Source organism: Phaethon aethereus (genome assembly GCF_964289735.1).
Source record: "Phaethon aethereus genome assembly, chromosome: 2".
Lineage (NCBI taxonomy): Eukaryota > Metazoa > Chordata > Aves > Phaethontiformes > Phaethontidae > Phaethon > Phaethon aethereus.
The window spans coordinates 32,614,914-32,626,563 of NC_138582.1; positions in this window are offsets into that span (position 1 = coordinate 32,614,914).

Here is an 11,650-nt window from a genome sequence, read left to right on the forward strand (position 1 = left end):
GTAGTGCCTTTTTGTATTTTACTTGTTCATTACTGTAGAATTTTGTTACAGTGCTCTGGGTCAGCTCTGTGGAATCTTTGATACAGCTTGTTTATGTTAGTCACTTATTTACTGAAAGTGCCTTGTTTTATTCTGCTTTTCCAGTAGGAAGAATGCTGTTTTGTTTTAATCATCTTTTTTTTTCCACCCTATACCACCAACATCGTTGTTTAATGTTGTCAATATGCAGTGTCTTTGTGCTGGAGTTTTCAAAGGGAGCTTTGTACTTCAGGCTGTGCATACAATGACCTTTATGCAGAACTGTATAAACCTTCCCAGTGAAATAAAACTATGGACAAAACACCTGTCGTCTTTTTTCCATTGTAGGGAAAAAAAAAACCAAAACAACATTCAATGCCTTGTCTAGTAGAATGATAAAAATACTATTAGAGACATTTCTTACCTCAGTGATTTCCTACAGTTACTCAACTTTTGGTCTGAGTTCTGTTTGTCTGTGAACCAAAACTGTCTGCCTGAAAGCAAATGACACTGCTGTAACAAGCCACCAGAAAATTTACTATACTTCTGTTGAAGATCAAAATAAAAAAGGAACTAATCTTATTTTAAGTTCTGCATGATTCCTCATATATGTTGAGTGAACTCAAAGTTTTGACACCTTAATGAAAATTCATGAAATATTTTGTCAAATGTCACTTACACAGTTGAAAAGAAGATTGAACTATGTATATTAACATAGTGTTAGTTTTACAACTATAAATGTTTTTAAGATCTTGAGAAGGTGCTTGGGTCATACATGCTAGGAATTTCTCAAGTACTTTGGGTATATCTGCAAATCGAGTCACAAAAAGAATAAAATTTTACAATTTAGTCATGAGAGGGCAAAGGCATGAAAATTTTGTTGTGCTCTGTCTTTAAGGTTTATAAGATATTTTGCTGATCAGGAATATTTTGTATTACATGAATAGACACTTTTGTTTAGGGGGACCTTGATTTTTAATTAAAAACTGAGGTGAAACATATGAATTTGTTCGGCAGCCATATGGTACCACTTGACCTATGTTACTGGTTAATGAATAGTTATCCCCCTGCTAAGGGACATGCAAGAGTTGATGTGTACAACCCGTGGTAGCCTTCAACACTCATCAAGGTGCTTTCCAAGTCTGTCCCATACTGAATTTTTTTTCTGGTGCACTTACTGCCATTCTGGCACTATTTCCTACCAATTTCCTTCTCATTTCACTTGCTGCAATTTTAGTACAGAAGAAACCAACTTTCAATTATTTCATTCATGAGACTTTGACAGTGGAGTTCTGTGCTCTTTGCAATGAGCAGAGGAGTATTCAAACTGGAATTGCAGCAGAGTGATCTAATTAGAGTTGCAAGCAGTAACGCTTTGTTCTTTTCTGTTGTACTTAAATCATTCCAAAGGTAATTGTCTTAATAGTTCAGCCACTCATTTACAATGGGGTTTTTTCCCCCTTGGTTTTAGATTTTAATGCATTGTACCCAGCTTAATCTTACTGGGGGTTTGCTTTTTTTTTTTATACTACATCTTAAATTTAATAATCCTGCAGGATTTTTTTTATCCCTCAAAGCACTTGCAGTCTGCCCACACTACTTCTCTGCCTTTGATTTGTGCACTCCTAAATCAGTTAAAATGCTGACTAGTATTGAATCAAGAATGAGTCCCTATAAAACTCCCACTTCCCCACTGCGACAACCGTTAGTTGCTGCGAGTACAATGGTCCCATTGAACCAGCTCAGCAGTTCACAAAGCTGCACCTGGCAGTTGTAGGAGAGAATCGCCTACCCAGGGTGTTTTCCAGTGGGCTACTCTTCATGTTGAGCATTTCGTTGTGGCTCTGGGGGCTCGTAGTTGCGGAGAAAAGGGACATGGAAAGCTCCTGTTCTAGGGGGTGTGTCTGTCCCAAATTGTTTCCACTCTCTGTATCTCATTACCACTTAAGTAGTTTGATTTTTCTCACTGTTTTCTGTTCCATTGCTGAAATGTAGCTATGAAGCAGTAACAACTATCCTGTCAGAAATTTGCATTTCTAGTAGAACTGATAACAAATGAAACTTCCTATAGGAAGTTTTTATGTGGTTTTGCTTGTGGGGCGCTTTTCCTATGCTATAGCAGGCTGTAATGCACACTGGGGGAGGAATTCTGAAGAGTTATGCTCTGAAGTTGCTGCTGCTGCATTCGTTTATTTCAAGAAATGTCAGATAAATAAATAGTCCAAGGTCATGAATCGCCAAGCAAGGGAAGAATCCTGTAGGAAACACTCCCTTTATGGAATACCAGGTCTAGGGGTCTTTCTTCCTATCATTCCTTTCTATATTTCAATTAAATCTTTGTCTCAGAGATAAGTATATTCAGATTACTAGACAGGGCCAACATTCAATACTAGGTATGTACTTTTTCCTATAAAATACAGGACTTGCTTTAAGGGGTGCTGTAATAACAGAACTATATCCTCACATACATGGTTTTTTGTTTTAATCATAGAATCATAGAACCATTTGGGTTGGAAGGGACCTTTAAAGGTCATCGAGTCCAACCCCCCTGCAATAAGCAAGGACATCTTCAACTAGAGCAGGTTGCTCAGAGAACTGATCATACAGCTGTCTCCAAAAGATGTCTCTCTTAAGCAGTTTGTGTTCTGGATCAGCAGTTGATGTACTGACTGGTGGAGTTTTTCATTCTACATTTTTATTTATCATCTTCATCACTTTTTTAATGCATAGGATCTTAACGCCCTAGCTGAAGGAAAAGATGAGAGAGTGGAAAAGGCAGAGGAGAAAGAGGGGATTGCCTTGTCCATAGTTTACACTTGAGGTTTTTTCCCCTTTGAAAGTGAAACTTCATTCAATCATTTGCTAATCAGAATCGCTTCTCCACTAAATGTTATTTTCTGTGTTATCGTAACCCATTCAGGAACCCCTTTCTAAGCTTTCATCTTCCACAGCACTGGTGTCTCTTTGCAATCCCTCCTTGTGCTAACCTTTATCCTAATCTTGTTTCAAAGGACAACTTTTTTTATTTGGTCCTCTCAGGTTGTGCATTACAAGGAAAACAAACCAAGCTAGCGCTTTTGTTAGATGTTCTCAATCTTCTTCCACAGTTTGACTTATCTTTTGTTTCTGATGCAACTGTACGGATTTGGAAGAGTGGAAGGGTAGGAAAAATGCAGTCCTTTATTCTAAACAATAAAAGAGTAACGTATTCTTATCTTGTAACGGATATAAATGACAAACTTATGTCATCCCCACTTAGAGTAATAGTGACTGTTGGCCATATATATCCTGCTGTTACAGATTATTCTCCAGTTGGATAGCTTGAGTGTTATACTGGAATAGAAAATGTTTATCTCAAAATTTCTCCTTGGGCTGATGAATTCAGAACCATTCTGATGCTCGTTCCAGAGTCAGGAAAAGGCTGTCATGAGCTGTGTCTAAGCATAACCCCACACGTCACGAAGCATCTTTTTTCTTCTGGTGGGCACATTTTAAAGCCCCAAAGAGCAGTTCTATCTAGCATTATCAAAATGAAGTGATACTAGGATTGAAGGACGCTGTTTAATGTGGTTCAGTCAGAGTAACACTGAGGCTGCCCAGAGCACAGGTTGTGCAGACAGGGTGTTTCTGAAAGACAAGCGTTTTTCACTATCATGTAGAGGTGACAGGAAGGCTGAAGGACCTAAGCAAACAGCCAAAGTTACTGAGTCCTCAAATGTCAGTCTGCGTAGCTGGATAAATCAGAAAACCTGATGTGTAGGCCATTCTTACTTTGGTAACAGATAATGAAATTTTTTTAGCATGAAGTCTTTCTGCAAGAGAACAGCACCTGGCGCTAAAATTACAATTCAGGAGAGCTAATGATGTACTAGCTGAACTGGCAAAGCTTCTCTTTCTTTTTTTATGCCTTTAACCTCCAACCAACAGGCAGAGAAGTAGTCTGCAATGCATTTGTCTCATGTACACCCTCTTCCTGTCCTTGTTTGTGTGACTTGTGCCTTTTCTGTCTCATTAAGGATATCACAGCACCCAGCCCAGGCTGGAGTTCTGGTATCGCTTGTAAGGATCCCAAACTGCAAGCAGGGCAGCGTGGCCCTGGAGAAAGAGGAGACTTAGAAGTGGGAGTGATAAACTTCAGTAGTAATTTCAGTCCTCAGAAGTGCCATCACTGCTAGCCAGAGCTGAACCCTTCAGCTTCAGGAGACAGGAACATGCATCATCAGAGATCAGAAACCATCAGCGTGGGTCTTCCTGCCAGCGGGAGCTGGGGCTCACCTGGATTAAAGCACTGGCCTGATAAAAGGGATTCTGGGCTCAACTCCCAGTGCTGTCTGCGTCTCACCTGTCTTAAGGGAAATTATCAGGTTCTGCACAACCCTTTGTTAAGCCTTCAGGAGTAGTACTCTAACCTGTGTTTTCATGGTTTTCAATACAATCTTCATGGAGACTTTTCCCCTTTTTACCCTTTTAAGCTCTTCGTGTAGATTTTAAATGCTTGCTGATTTGTACTCAGCACTTCTGCGACTTGAGGATCATTAAGGTGCTCTCCAAATAACGAATTTGTCTCCACTTTGTGTCTGAGAGATAGGTATTGTATTTCCCTCTGCTTTGCAAATAGGGAAAATGAGGAAGAAAGCAATTATATGATTCACCCTAATTGCACAGTAAGTCAGTTGGTGTAGTCCTAATGTTACTGCTGATCCCACAGACTTGTCAGCAGGTTAAAATTAGATGATTCGTTGATCCGGTGAGGCTCGTGTCTGTATAATACAGGAACTGTGTCTGGGGATATCTTGACTGTGTTTCGAGCAGGTCTAAGTGTCCTTGCTCATAAATTATTAGTTGCTTCTAGATTTTATAACATTCCTTTCTTCTACCAGTTCAAACTGAAAACGCTAGGATGTTTGCATTAATGTGGTAGAGAAAGAAGCTTCTGCTCTCTGTAGCCCCTGTGGATTAATGCTTTTCATCTAGAAGAAACCGCAGCTGCCACAGCTGTTTTATGGAAATGTTGAGGATGACTGTGAAATGCTGCTCAGTTGTTTGTTTGGCAGTTATGTGGGTTTGTCAAGCATTGCTCATCTGGCAAGTGCCAAATGGGAGAAGGTTGCACATTGACCTTTCAAGATCTCATTACTGCTTTACATGTTCAATAAATAAAGATAGGCAGATTGATAAATTTAGTTTAGGAAGCAGTTGCAACATGTGTCAAACCTCCTTCAGGATCTCTCCTTCCAAATTTCCTGCGTCTTTTTCCTAGATGTTCTCCATGTTTCTGATAAGGGGGTTATGGGGTGCATAGTTTGTGATGTGAAGGCGTCTCCCTTTCCCCTCATTCTGTACTATAAATATGCCTGTGCCAGGGATAAGCAGAGGCATTGGGCAAGAGATCTACCCTATTACTTGCCCTGAGAATTTTTTTGTGTGTGTGATGTGCAGTGTTAATTTAGAAATCTTAACAGCACAGTTCGCAGGATAATGTAAACCTAACAAAAAATCATGAAATTCCTCTTAGATTTGAGTTGGACAAGGGGATAACTTGCATGGGAAGAGGCAGATGAAAAAAATGTCTCATTCTATGTAATCTTTTGAAAAACAATAAAAAGTCAGCTATTCATTAAGATGTTGATGTGCCTATAGAGGTTTTGTTTCTGCCTACATGTACAAGAGCCCAGATAAGCCCGCTTCTCATGGAGATCACTGCTTTTTCATCTCACACCAGTCAGATCTGACTCAATCAATCATCCCTACTTAAATAGGCAATTAAAAAATAAGTTGAGAGTGTTGCAAAATTAATGTGCAAAGTCATGTGTTATGAAGGAGTATTAAACAATGAAAAATAAAGCTCAGCCTTGCTGTGAGTTAACCTGAGAAACAGAACATGTGCAAATAATTGCTTTTATCTATCTCTGCTGTTGGCAAGCCATAGTCAACTATTGGCATCCTCTGTGAGGTATGTGTTTCAGTTCTGAATCTAGAAAACCATGCAAAGACCAACATCTTTCACTTCTCAGATGACGTGACTTACACAAGACTCATGATCATCCAAAGGTCAGAGCACAAGATCTCTCAACAAAGAGGCTGCTCTGTTCTGCTCTGGTGAAGCAGCTGTTGGCTCAGATTTCAGTTTATTCAGACACAATATGTGCTCTAGATAGAATCTTAGGCTACACAAATTAATGTCTCGACTACTTATCATTTTCCTGCATCGTTTTTTTTCTCCTATTGTCTTCTTTGTGAAATAAAACCCTATGTGTTCAACCACAAGTGTCTGATACAACATATAGATAAGATCTATTGTCAGGTTAGTGCTATTACAAACCTTTTCCAGAATTTCTTGGTCCATGCAGGAAGATTTTTTTCCTAGCTCAAGAAATGAGACACATTTCGCTGACAGAGCTTGCAAAGCATTGGGAGCTGAAGGTTTTAACCTGAAAAGTGTGAGATGGTCTCTGCTACCCACGTTCAGCTATTAACTGCTGAAACTTTGCATTACAGCCATAGGAAGGTCACTAGCAACATAATCCATTTTACTTGTGCATCCATATACAGTTTCCACTGTATTTGTTTTTGTTTTAGCAGAAATTACCTGAGCCCAAGGCAGTATTTTTTTTTTCACCTGCTCTTGTGACCAAATTTGGTATTTGCCACTGCCACCATTTCTAGCTTAGCCAAGACTTTAACAGCCTCTTGTTGCAGATCTGAAGGGCTTTTTCGCTCACGCTCTTGCTTGTACAGCGTAAAAAGTACGTTTGTAAAGCATGGTGAAAGAATCAAAGCATTATCTAGATGATTTATTCTCCTTGTTCACAGGACATCCCGAGTTGGAAGGGACCCATAAAGATCACCGAGTCCAACTCCCTGCTCCTTGCAAGACTGCCTAACACGAACCCAGACATCAGCACGCTCCCTGCTGTCCTCACGCTCAGGACCTTTGGGCTACAGCTGCCAGTTTGTACTGGGATGGGGCCAAGGGGATCCAGTTTGTACTGGGTCGAGGTCCAGTCTGTACTGGCATGGGATATTCTTGCATTATGGTTTCCTTTTTCCAGCCTGTTATCTTCCTTCAGAAGGTACTGAGGAGGATACATGAGGTGCTCCACCGTATAGTGATACTTCTTCAAGCGTGGTAAAACTTTTTCTGGAGAGTTCAGTCAGTGACCCTAGTTACCCATAGGCATTGCACTAGCACAACTAACGGGGCTGCAGAGTTTGTTCCTTAGTGATCAAAGAGCCCAAACTCAATTCAGCTCTACTGTGTAGCCAGTCCTGAAAATGGGGCAAATTTGCTGATTGTGTCAGTTCAGACCGAATTTCCTTTGACAAGACCTCTCCTTCTTTGTAAAATTACCTTTAAGATTCAAATCCTCAATAAATCAAAGTCACCAATTCTAGACTTGAACATTCTCAACAGCCTCAAAACCAACAACTACAATTCCTGTAGTTCCATGTGTTCCCACCTAGCCCAACATAGCACTGACATCATTACCACACAACTGCAGAGATGCTGTGAACCCTAGCAAGGGCTGAGACACACACTTGACCGAGAAATCCCTCTTCACAGTTCAGTGTCTTCAATGATGTGCTGCAATGACATCCAGCTTGCAGCTGGACCCTGCAAAGCACAATTAGCTGAACCAGTATTAAAGAGGTGAAGTCCCTTCATCACGCTGGGTTGAACTTCTCTTACAAAATGGGTTCTTTTAACTGATAAATCTTTGAGTTGTAGCTCCAGCTTGTCGTGGTGTGAGTGCTTAAGGAGAGGGCTGGCAAATTTCTGCATGAAGGTCCGCTGCTGAGATCCTGCTGTCCTGCATGTTGGCAAATCCAGAGCAGGGAACCAAGCTGGGTGCCTTGGACAGGGGAAGGTAAGAGAAGAGACAGAAACCAGAAAAGCAGCTGAAAAGGTGGGTTACTCTTTAAAGGGGCAGTTTAACTTCGAAAAAGTGGCGATTTGTAGTGCATGCAGGGAGGGTGGGAGGGTTCTCCCAAGCTTTTTGAGCAGCACTTCTAAGCAGGCTCTTCTCCCTCCGGTATGAGCAATAAGAAAGACTGAAATTGGGTCCTGTGTGGAAATCACAGCCTTCCGAGCCTGTTGGGAGTTCCTTGCTGTACGCTGAATCCAGAGCTCCTCCTGGAGGTCTGCAGAGCCCAAGCCCTGCTGCTGACAGAGCTCATCACTGCTGCTGGGCACAAACAGTGCACCAGGCACTCCCAACAATCCTATGTACATACTAGGTATATACAATAGGTAGGTACAGGGTAATATAGTAACCCTACACATACCTGTACATAGGCAGTCCTAGCTGACTTCAGTTAGTTCAGCAGCTGCACCCAGGTCCCTTTGGTAAGTTGAATCCAATCACAAAAGTAAATAAAATACTCTGAATATATTTACATATTAATATATCTGAAGACTTACATTTCTCCTAAAGTGCATGTTTTATTTTTTGTGGAAAGGGTTTTAAACGTGGGGTCCATGTAATCCTGTTTGAACCCACAAAACACTCCTTACCCACTAAGGCAGTATGACTTTGAAAGCTGATGATGTCATACCAATGACAGATACTGAGATTCAGTACCTGCGTGGGATAAGACCGCTAGCTCAGACCAAGTAGCTTCTCACCTATTTTATTAAACTTAGCTCACTTACAAACTGCAGGTCCTCAATTCTGACACACATTGCCAGTCTGGGAGAATGAGATGCCTACTCTTTGAGAAAGCCAATTGAGTGGGTACCTACACAGCCCTGCTGCCTTAAAAATGGCTTGGCTAACCCCAGCTGGTAAGAGAGCACACAGGGTGTAAGGGTGTTGGGTGAGTGGATGCCCAAACTGTCTGAGGGGGCATTCGCCCAAAGCTCATCTTGGTAAAGAAGAGGACAAAGATGAACTGTATTGAACCACAACCAGGGAATTACCAGGAGACTGTTAGTTGGGGAGGTGGCAGGAGAAGTCAGCTAAGCAGACATACCCACAAAACATGAAAACTCAAGGATGTGTAGCATGCAGGAGAAGAGGGGAGCAGGGCAGCAGAAGGGCCTGGGTGACCCTGCCAGACACAGCCACCCTCGCCATACAAGGATCTTTAGAAATTTATAGGCACATATTAACATTTTGTAACTATATTGCTAGCTTTATCTGTTGCACTGCAGATATTGATCCCAAGTGTATAGTTCAGTGCCGACCAGTTAATTACGTTTTGATAACAAAACAATAAACCACTTAAAGCATCATCAGTCACATGAACCAGGCAGCTTTCCCCTGGTAAATCTGACTGAACAGCACTATGATGGTGGGTCTTGCAACGGTCTCTGAAATGGGGACAGATGTGAGAAAATACATCAGCTATGTAAAATTAGACTTAGGATATTTACAATTTTCTTAAGATGTTCAAACTAGTCTCTGCTGTTAAGTCATTTTTGAGACTAAAGCTTTCTCCTTATTTTCTAAAAAAATTACATCATTAAAATAATTTAGGCTCTACCTCATAAAAAACTGTGGTATTTTCTCATCGGAAATACTCATCCTATTCTCCCACACCCCACAGCTGTACACACAGCAGGCACATGTACATACTGGAACAGTTCCTTAACATTTTGTGATGAAGCCTTTAAGCTTTAGAAAGAGGCAAAGACAAGCTGCCCAGGCAATTGAACCCTTTCCACACCAGATAATGAATGATGGTCTTAAATCACTGCTCCAACACTTTATACATATGTTTAAATATACATGTGTGTACATAAAATGTGAGATACTATACATGCACAAACTTACTTTACAGAGATTCTAATGAGATGCATGAAAAAATGCATTATTTTATTTGTTTCAATTCATCCTTGCCTATAGTAATTTTTCTTTTTCATGTTTAAAAGACCTGACCATTCTTCCTTTCAACTAAGGCCTGGAAAGTGAAATACAAACATTTCTGAAACAATGAAGAGAGCTGGGCGGGGGGGTGGGGTGGGGGGAAGTGGCAGGGAAGATAGGTATTTTGGGCACATTAAAATAAAAGAAACTCTTGCAACAGAACTCTGAAGTGTGAAGGAATGCAGCCCAAACACCATAGCATACACTGGGTTTGGGTTTTTTTTGTTGGTTGATTTTTTTAAACCAAATCATGTTTGAAGAATTCTTGAATTCTAACCTGATGCTGAAAGATTAATACATCAAAAAATGTTTCAAAATATCTTTACATCCTCTAAAGAGCACTGTATCCTAATGACAGTGTAAAAAGAGTTCTTACAGTTTTGCCTGATAGGAAAATAAATTTAATACAATCATATAACACAAATATGACACCAAAATATTTATTTACAGCACATATATATTAATTCTTTTTACTATTTATTAATATATTTTCCCCTTTTAAAGCTATACAGATTAAAAATGTCCAAGCCTCTTAAGAGAAGAAAACATTCTCAAAATAAATAAGAAACAAGAAAGGAAGTCAGCTATAGTACACCATCTGCTGCCACAGTCCTCTTGTAAAGTATGTTTCAGTTAACAGAGAGTACATTTACAATAACACCCTGACACTATTCACTCTCATCTGCTTACATACTAAACAAATATCATTTTGGCATGAAAAGAGACATGTTCAAAAAAGGAAGAGTCATTTGTGCCAGCGTCATCTGAATTTACACAGGAAAGAGCCACCTCAGCTGAATTAAATCCCTAGAACACCTTTGCTTTTGAAGAAAACCAGTCATCTACTGTCTCCCCAACTGAACAAAATCCCAACAAGCACTCCAGTGCTGGAGGTCCATACTGTGTTGTGGTTTGTGTACATAGCTGTAGTATCTCTGAGTATAGCTTCACCAACCTATTGAACTGGTATGTGACGCTGTCCTCCAGAATCACCAGCCACTGCACACAAACTTTAGACACGCTCACCCGAATAACCACAGTTTTTCTTCATCCTTCACAAATTTTGTTCCTGAAGTGTCTGGTCTGAAATCAATAAGCTGAAAACAGCTGAGGCTTCCCAGGATCAACACTTGGCCAAAACGTTGCTGGAGGTCAGCAGTTAGACACTAGCTTACAAAGCAGAAGATCTTCCTTAGGATTTCTTCTCCCCTGCAGGGTGTTCACATGGAAAGTTCTTGCACAAAAACAACAGGTCCACATTCTCCAAAGCAGACTGAAAATCAACGGTTTCGAACTGGAAGCTTAGAGACCTATTTTGGTTAGGTTGTAGAACACTTTAAATATGCTAAATGCTATGTAAGTGCCAAGTTTTGGAAAGCTACTAATTCAACCAAAAACAGATGCTAGAAGCCAGGTTTTCCAAGCTAAGCACAGGACTATGCTGGCATTGCCCCACATCTAGAAATACCAAATGTATCCACAAGCACACAGCCAGCCTCGCACGATGATGCAATCGGTGTACGCTAATACCCAGTTCAGGGACTTGCATAGACTGCATACCTTGAAAACAGGATTCCGGACAAAACGATTAGCAAATGGATTCTAAATAACTCAGAATACTTGTTATTTTAATGAGTATGCCTGCTTTCAGCTGGCATCTCGTCCTGAATTTCAGCAAGCATTAAAACTGAGTAACATTTTGTTAGTGTTTGGTTTCCTACTGAGAGTTCAAAATGTCTTTTTAAATTTAAGGCAGTTCTTTA